The 8,797-nt window shown below is 42.0% G+C and overlaps 1 long non-coding RNA gene across 1 annotated transcript; it reads right to left on the bottom strand.

Annotated features, from left to right (window-relative positions):
- LOC120973805 (uncharacterized) lies at positions 1 to 1,186 on the bottom strand. The gene is made up of 2 exons (XR_005769266.3): positions 959 to 1,186; positions 1 to 248 (listed from the first exon to the last, which is right to left on the bottom strand). It is a non-coding gene; the product is annotated as an uncharacterized lncRNA (long non-coding RNA).
- Between the last annotated feature and the right edge of the window lie 7,611 nt (positions 1,187 to 8,797).

Raw genomic sequence — 8,797 nt, 5'->3', positions numbered from 1 at the left:
TTCATAAGTGGCCCCACTAGACAGGTTTCCATTTCACAAGTTTTCAAATCACATACATAATCAATAGTTCAAATAGAACAAAGAACACATAAAATTCATCAAATATACCACTAAATAAATCTATTACAATCTTTACAACACAGATATGCTACAATGAGTTGGACTTCACGGCTTCACACTTCACGGCTTCACACTTCACGACTTCACACTTGAGCTTATGTAAAGGAGGAACCACCACAATTTTAAGTCTACAATACAACAATTGATACTAATCAAGGATAAAAATAAAAAAACTAAAAGACTCAAATGTGAAGGCAGCATGGAACTAGTGATACGACAACATGCAGAAAACACTACAATCTAATACTGTTGTAAGTTCGTATCAGTGCTGCAAAATCAGCACTGCACAATGAAGCACATAACAATTGGTACCAAGCAAGCCCTCACAGAATAAACAAAGTTCAGTCATCCATACAGCCATCTTGCAATAGACCATCGGACTAACACCACACAGAATAAACAAAAAGAGAAAACTCAAATCTCCATGGAGAAATGGACACCAACTCTGCATTATCACAATAGTATCATGTGGTCTACAGGATTCAACTCTACTCTGAACAAGATGACCATTAAAAGTAAGGATAATGTGGCCTCCAGGAAAACTGGAGCTGCAGACTTCAGATCTACTTCAAATTTTGACACACACCATAGAAGTAATTCACCATAGAGATCATATAAATTTTGACTCGACGATGACAGCAAACTAAAATCTCGGCCTAGTAATTAATGCCAGAGCCAATCGGACAAGCAGAATTTGTGGCAAGTAGGCTGAGATTGCCCCTAGAAAATTCAATTTTTTGCAGGATTCCATAATCCAGGAAGAACCATCAATTCTGCGCCAGAGCGGGAGATGTGCAGGCATATCAAATAGTAGATTCGAGCAAGAAGGATGTACTACCTGAAATAGGAAATGAGGAGGCCGATCCGACGAGTCCCACCTAAACTGTGGAAGGAACAGCGGCAGAAGCTGCAGAAGGACTCGACGACACAGAAGCCGTCATGGAACTAGTAGGTGACGACGATGTGGTAGTGGTGGAAGCCGTCGCTGAGGCCGACGGCGCCTGCCGTGTCCTCGTTGTCCTCAAAGGCGATGACGGCGGACGGGTTGACGTCAAAGCAAGTGCGCTGCAGGCCACATCATCATATTTGAGCATTAATATTTCTGTATTACTACACAGCAACAACAACACTAGGAGTACACATCAACTAGTAGCAGAACTAGAAGAAACAACCATATTGAGTGTACACCAATATCATCAGGAACATGAGTATAACAAGCATCTTGCTTTACTGGGATACAGTGACACAACAGAATTACTAGGATACAGTAACACATGCATATTTTTGATTTAACACGTTCAGAAACAATCTAGTGTGTCTATTGTACTCTGCTAGGCTTGATTTAACACACATTATTTATCTAACACATGTCCCAAAAATGAACTACTCCTGCAAATCTCAGAAGAGCATAATCAAACAGAGCTCAATCATTTTGTCGTATTCAGAGCATGAACAACATTCAACATTCAGCATGTTATCTACACAGAGAACAACAACATTTAGCATGCCCAATATTCAACCTCCCACTGTCCACAAGACATTGAGGAGGTCTTGTAGAAGTATCAATTCAAGAGGTGACTTGTTTTAGGGCGCTGTATTCATCTCTAAGGCACAGCCAAAGCAAGCTAGTGAGGTAAACTTCAGTCCCATTCTACAAACAAATTTGATCAGTACGAACAACAATGTGTCACACTCTACAAACTAAATTGATTGGTACAAACTACACAAGACAACTTCTAACACACAACCAAAAACACAGTACAAACTGCTATCAGCAAACAGAAATATTTCAACCTCCCATTGCCCACTAGACATTAAAGAGGTCTCACAGAAGTCTTAATTAAGAGGAGGCTTGTTCTAGGGCGCTGTATTCATCTCTAAGGCACGGCAAAAGCAAGCCAATGAGGTAAACATCAGTCCCAATTCTACGAACTAAAAGTTTCAACGCTACAAACTTCAGCAGGTATCACTACACACGTGAAGCAAATATGTACACAGTTCAGCTTATCTCACAAATAAGTACAACAAAGAATTGACAACAACAAAACAGATATTAACCACCTCATTCTACAAAAGCTAATCACGAATCTCAGGAGTTAACACAGTCCCGAGCGTATGTTATAGTACTACCCTTCCGATCCAGCAGACAAAGGAACTAGCAGATCAGCCACAACGATAAATCAATCAAGAGTGACAAAAAGATCCATACCCTTGGAGCTGCGCAGCTTCTTGAGGACGGTCTTGTAGCTGAGCGTGTACTTGCCGCTCTTCATCACCAGCTGCAACTTGTTGTTGATGTTCTCTCCCGCTCTTCTTCTGCAGAGCGCATCCATCAATTGAAAAATAGTGAGAAGATTTCTCGGAAAGAAAGACACGGCGAGATAACCACCGGAGAACGAATCAGGCCGAAATGGGAGGAGCGGCGGGTGGGGATCGATTAGGGTTCGTACCGCCTTCTTGGTGGGAGCCATCGCGTCGGGCAGCGTCAGAGGGCACCGACCGCACGGCTGAGTCGTCGTCGTCGACCACACAGCAACAGAAGAAGCAGACGGAGCCGTGGTCTCCTACTAGGCAGTGCACCTGTGCGCATGCATTAGGGATGGGAGGAAGGAAACCGCATCAGCAAAATCGAACCAAGCAACAGAGAGAGACCAGGAGGAGGAGAGAGAGGCGGACCTTGCATGGCGTCGAGCACGGCGAGGAAGGTGGCGAGCAGAGCGAGGAGGCATCGGCTGTGCTCCCTGTCCTCGGCTTGGTAGAACACGCCCACGATCTTCCCCAGATCCGTCCCCGCGGCGGAGTCCATGGCGGTGGCGCACGCTGGGCCTGGGCGTTGGTTCGATGGGATCGAGGCGTGTGGGCGGGGAGGCATGCGCGCCAGGTGATGGAGGGAGGAGGATTCGTCAGGGGACCCGGCCCTTCCTCGCCATCATCTCCGGCCGCCATGGGGTGTGGGGTCGGGGCCCGCACGATGGTGGCACCCTGATTGGCGCAACGGCAGACTGGTGGAGGTCGGATCCGGGGACACAGGAAGCCATGGCACGGCAGCAGCAGTTGCGGCGGCTCGACGCACTCAGGAGAGCGGCTAGGGGTTGGGGATTGGGTTTGTGGGGCGGCGACGGAGGGAGACGTCCTCGTCGATCTGGATCGGGGAGAGGGGGAGAGATAGGCGGCGGGTGTGTGCTCGGGGAGAGGGGGATTGGGTTGTTGCTAGGGTTTGGGTTGGGTTGGGAGAGGTGAATGATAGACATTGGATCCTTCGGATGCGGACGGTCCAGATCGGCCACAGTGGAGTGAACCGTGAGAAGAGCCATGATTGGTTCAGAAATTTTGTGATTTAAAATAGTTTCTAAGTACTAAAACTAGAGGAATTTTGTGAAGCAACTATCAAAATATTTTGCAAAATGGTACAACTAAATTTTTCACTCAAGTTTAACCCCATTTTATTGATGATCACTGACTTGCATGCATTTTTTTATCTTTCTACATATTTTTAATCATTTTCTTGTGGCAAAATTGGTTTTTTTTGTGAAGAACCTATCAAATATTTGTTGTAAAATTCGACCAAATCAATTTTCTAAAATATTATGTCATATTTAATATACAATTGACCAAATGGTTGAGTGTGAAATTTTTTGATCCACCTCTCATGAAAAAGACAAATTTCCACCGATTCAGTTGGAAGCGGGTTAAATTTGAACTGCAGCTACCTCATAGTTTGCTCTTTATTTTTCCCAAAAATCATTTTTAGGTACAAAAGTATCTATTTAATCAGAGAAACACCAAATTTTTTTCCAAGATTCAACCACTAGCTAGGAACGGTCAAGCCCGTCGTTTTGACCGCATTTTGAAACGGGCATAAAAACTTCAAAAAATCAAAAAATTGGAAAACCTTCGCATTGTGTCATTATATGTGACCAAGTTACCAGGAAAAATAATAAACTTGTAATACGGCAATTCATTTAAAAAAGTGTTCTCAGAAACGAGCTATCATGTGTGGATATCAATGGTTTTCAAGCCAAATGATCAATCTTATGGCCACATTCATGGCATAGTTTGTTGAAATGATCTCATATTGTGCACATGGGTGCATATTGGAATGGCAAACAATGTTGCCTAAGGAAATTTTCATTTTCTTTGGACGAAAAAAATCATTTTCCATTTTTCGAGTGCCCCAAATGAGGTTTTTTTGTGAAGAACGTACCAAATAATTGTTGCAAAATTGGGCCAAATCATTTTTATAAAATACTAGGCCATATTTAATGCACAATTGACCAAATGGTTGGGTATAAAAAGTTTTTGATCCACCTCTGGTGAAAAAGACAAATTTTCGCCATTTCAGCTGGAAGCGGGTCAAATTTGAACTGCAGCTGCCTCATAGTTTGCTATTTATTTTTTCAAAAACTCATTTGTAGGTACAAAAGTATCTATTTAATCAAAGAAACACCAAAAAAATTCCAAGATTCAACCACTAGCTAGGAACGGTCATTCCCGCCGTTTTGGCCGCATTTTCAAACGGGCATAAAAAATTCAAAAAATTGGAAAACCTTCTCATTGTGTCATTATATGTGACCAAGTTAGCAGGAAAAATAATAAACTTGTAATACGGTAATTATTTTAAAAAAGTGTTCTCAGAAATGAGCTATCATGTGTGAAGATTCATGGCTTTCAAGTCAAATGATCAATCTTATGGCCACATTCATGGCATAGTTTGTTCAAATGATCTCATATTGTGCACAAGGGTTCATCTTGGAATGGCAAACAATGTTGCCTAGGAGATTTTTCATTTTCTTTGCACGGAAAATTCATTTTCCATTTTTCGAGTGCTCGAAATGAGGTTTTTTTTGTGAAGGAACTATAAATGTTGTAAAAATGGACCAAATCATTTTTATAAAATACCAGGACATGTTTAATACATAATTGACACAATGGTTGGGTGTCAAAAGCCTTGATACACCTCTAGTGAAAAAGACAAATTTCCGCCGATTCAGCAGGAAGCGGGTCAAATTTGCACTGTAGCTGCCTCATAGTTTGCTCTTTATTTTTTCCAAAAATAATTTCTAGGTACATAAATATATATTTAATCAGAGAAACATCAAAAGATTTCCAAGATTCAACAACTAGCTAGGAACGGTCAAGCCCGCCGTTTTGACCGCATTTTGAAATGGGCATATTTTAAAAAAAATCAAAAAATTGGAAAACCTTCGCATTGTGTCATCATATGTGACCAAGTTTCCAGGAAAAATAATAAACTTCTAATACGGCAATTATTTTAAAAAAAGCGTTCTCAGAAATGAGCTATCATGCGTGAAGATTCATGGCTTTCAAGCCAAATGATCAATCTTATGGCCACATTCATGGCATAGTTTGTTCAAATGATCTCATATTGTGCACAAGGGTGCATCTTGGAATTCCAAACAATGTTGCCTAAGGGAGTTTTCATTTTCTTTGCACGGAAATTCATTTTCCATTTTTCGAGTGCCCAAAATGAGGTTTTTTGTGAAGGAACTACCAAATAATTGTTGCAAAAATGGACCAGGTCATTTTTATAATATATTAGGCCATATTTAATGTACAATTGACAAAATGGTTGGTCGTCAAAACTACCTATACACCTCTGGTGAAAAAGACAAATTTCTGCCGATTCAGTAGGAAGCGGGTCAAATTTGAACTGCAGCTGCCTCACAGTTTGCTCTTTATTTTTTCCAAAAATCATTTATAGGTACATAACTATATATTTAATCAGAAATACATGGTTTGGTGGCGATACGTTGAGGTTTGGATGGTGGCCCAGGGCCCCAACTCCAAAGCGCGTAGACTCGCATGCCCGCCGCGTGGTCACCGCGTGACCGTGGTGTTGCCATGCGTTCTGGGAAGCCTAGGCATGTCTAGTAGGTTTGGCACTCCCCAGGTAGATACTTGGAAGAAAATAACAACATAAGAATCTCACGAGGAGACCGAACAATGCTCAAACATGAATTAGCACCCAAGTGTTTGATTAGTGGTACGGGAAATGCACATGGCCAATGGGCCTGAGTTTTGGCCGAGGATGATCATCTACTAAGGACACTATCTTGGAAAATTTGCAGCTCAAATGGAGGAGCCTAGGTGTCACTTGCTTTGCAACGTACCACACTGGACAGAAATATGAATGTTGAAGCCACACTCACATGTATTGTTAGATGGGGCTCAAATTTTGTGGAGAGCTATGATTTTGGAATATAGAAGATGTGGCAAAAATTCAGCTCATTAGGATATGCCTAGCTAGTACTTCCTTCACAACAGTTCGAGTTGAACAAAAACTTTGGAAATTTGCCGAGGAAAATTTACCAGGCAAATGGAGTTGAATATTGTCATGAGGCAATGATTTGGATAGTAAAGAATGCCCAATTTTTTGGGGAATTTTGGGAATGACAGAAATATAGGTTGCTTCACAACCTAGGGCAAAAATTGACACATGGAAATGACACATAGGCAAAACTAATGAGGTGGCGCCTAGTCATAGCAATAAGTAGCAATGCAACCACGTTCACAACCTCATGACCATTTATATTGGTCGTAATCAGGTAGAAATAAGGTCATTGGCGCCTCTTGTCTGCTTTGTGACCATTTGGTGTAAGCAATTTCAGGGTTTGAGCCCTTCCAAGCGAAATGGCCGTGGATTTACGACCAATTCAGCTGGGTCACTAAGAGAAGGTCACAAGTTGACATATTTCTTATAGTGAATCGTCATCGAACGTTAAGCATGCGGACCCTACGGTTTCGAGAACTATGTAGACATGACCGAGACTCATCTCTGGTCAATAACCAATAGCGGAACCTGGATGCTCATATTGGCTCCTACATATTCTACGAAGATCTTTATCGGTCAAACTGCATAACAACATACGTTGTTCCCTTTGTCATCGGTATGTTACTTGCCCGAGATTCGATCGTCGGTATCATCATACCTAGTTAAATCTTGTTACTGGCAAGTCTCTTTACTCGTTCTGTAATGCATCATCTCGTAACTAACTCATTAATCACATTGCTTGCAAGGCTTATAGTGATGTGCATTACTGAGAGGGCCCAGAGATACCTCTCCGAAAATCGGAGTGACAAATCCTAATCTCGATCTATGCCAACTCAAAAAACACCATCGGAGACACCTGTAGAGCATCTTTATAATCACCCAGTTACGTTGTGACGTTTGATAGCACACTAAGTGTTCCTCTGGTATTCGGGAGTTGCATAATCTCATAGTCATAGGAACATGTATAAGTTATGAAGAAAGCAATAGCAATAAACTAAATGATCATAGTGCTAAGCTAACGGATGGGTCAAGTAAATCACATCATTCTCTAATGATGTGATCCCGTTCATCAAATGACAACTCATCTCTATGGCTAGGAAACTTAACCATCTTTGATTAACGAGCTAGACAAGTAGGGGCATACTAGTGACACTTTGTTTGTCTATGTATTCACACATGTACTAAGTTTCCGGTTAATACAATTCTAGCATGAATAATAAACATTTATCATGATACAAGGAAATATAAATAACAACTTTATTATTTACTCTAGGGCATATTTCCTTCAGTCTCCCACTTGCACTAGAGTCAATAATCTAGATTACATAGTAATGATTCTAACACCCATGGAGTCTTGGTGCTGATCATGTTTTGCTCGTGAGAGAGGCTTAGTCAATGGGTCTGCAACATTCAGATCCGTGTGTATCTTGCAAATCTCTATGTCTCCGTCCTTGACTTGATCGCGGATGGAATTGAAGCGTCTCTTGATGTGCTTGGTTCTCTTGTGAAATCTGGATTCCTTTGCCAAGGCAATTGCACCAGTATTGTCACAAAAGATTTTCATTGGAACCGATGCACTAGGTATTACACCTAGATCAGATATGAACTCCTTCATTTGCTGCTTCCGAAGCAGCTATGTATTCCGCTTCACCCGTAGATCCCGCCAGGACGCTCTGCTTGGAACTGCACCAAGTGACAGCTCCACCATTTAATATAAATACGTATCCGGTTTGTGAGTTAGAGTCATCCGGATCAGTGTCAAAGCTTGCATCGACGTAACCATTTACAACGAGCTCTTTGTCACTGATACGTCTCCAACGTATCTATAATTTTGATTGTTCCATGCTAGCTATTATATATTCTGTTTTGGATGTTTAATGGGCTTTATAATACACTTTTATATTATTTTTGGGACTAACCTACTAACCCAAGACCCAGTGCAAATTGCTGTTTTTTCGCCTATTTCAGTGTTTCGCACAAAAGGAATATCAAACGGAGTCCAAACAGAATGAAACCTTCGGGAGCGTGATTTTTGGAACAAACGTGATCTAGAGGACTTGGAGTGGACGTCAAGAAATCAACGAGGAGGCCACGAGGCAGGGAGGCGCGCCCCCACCCTCGTGGGCCCCTCGTGGCTCCACCGACCTACTTCTTCCTTCTATATATACCCATGTACCCCAAAACCAACCAGGAGCACCACGAAACCCTATTTCCACCACCGCAACCTTCTGTACCCATGAGATCCCATCTTGAGGCCTTTTTCGGCGCTCCGCCGGAGGGGTAATCGGTCGCGGAGGGCTTCTACATCAACACCATAGCCTCTCCGATGATGTGTGAGTAGTTTACCACAGACCTTCGGGTCCATAGTTATTAGCTAGGATGGCT

Source organism: Aegilops tauschii, chromosome 2 (genome assembly GCF_002575655.3).
Source record: "Aegilops tauschii subsp. strangulata cultivar AL8/78 chromosome 2, Aet v6.0, whole genome shotgun sequence".
Taxonomy (NCBI): Eukaryota; Viridiplantae; Streptophyta; class Magnoliopsida; order Poales; family Poaceae; genus Aegilops; species Aegilops tauschii.
The sequence above is the reverse complement of the archived record's forward strand: the minus strand, read 5'-3'. Positions and strand labels throughout refer to the sequence as shown.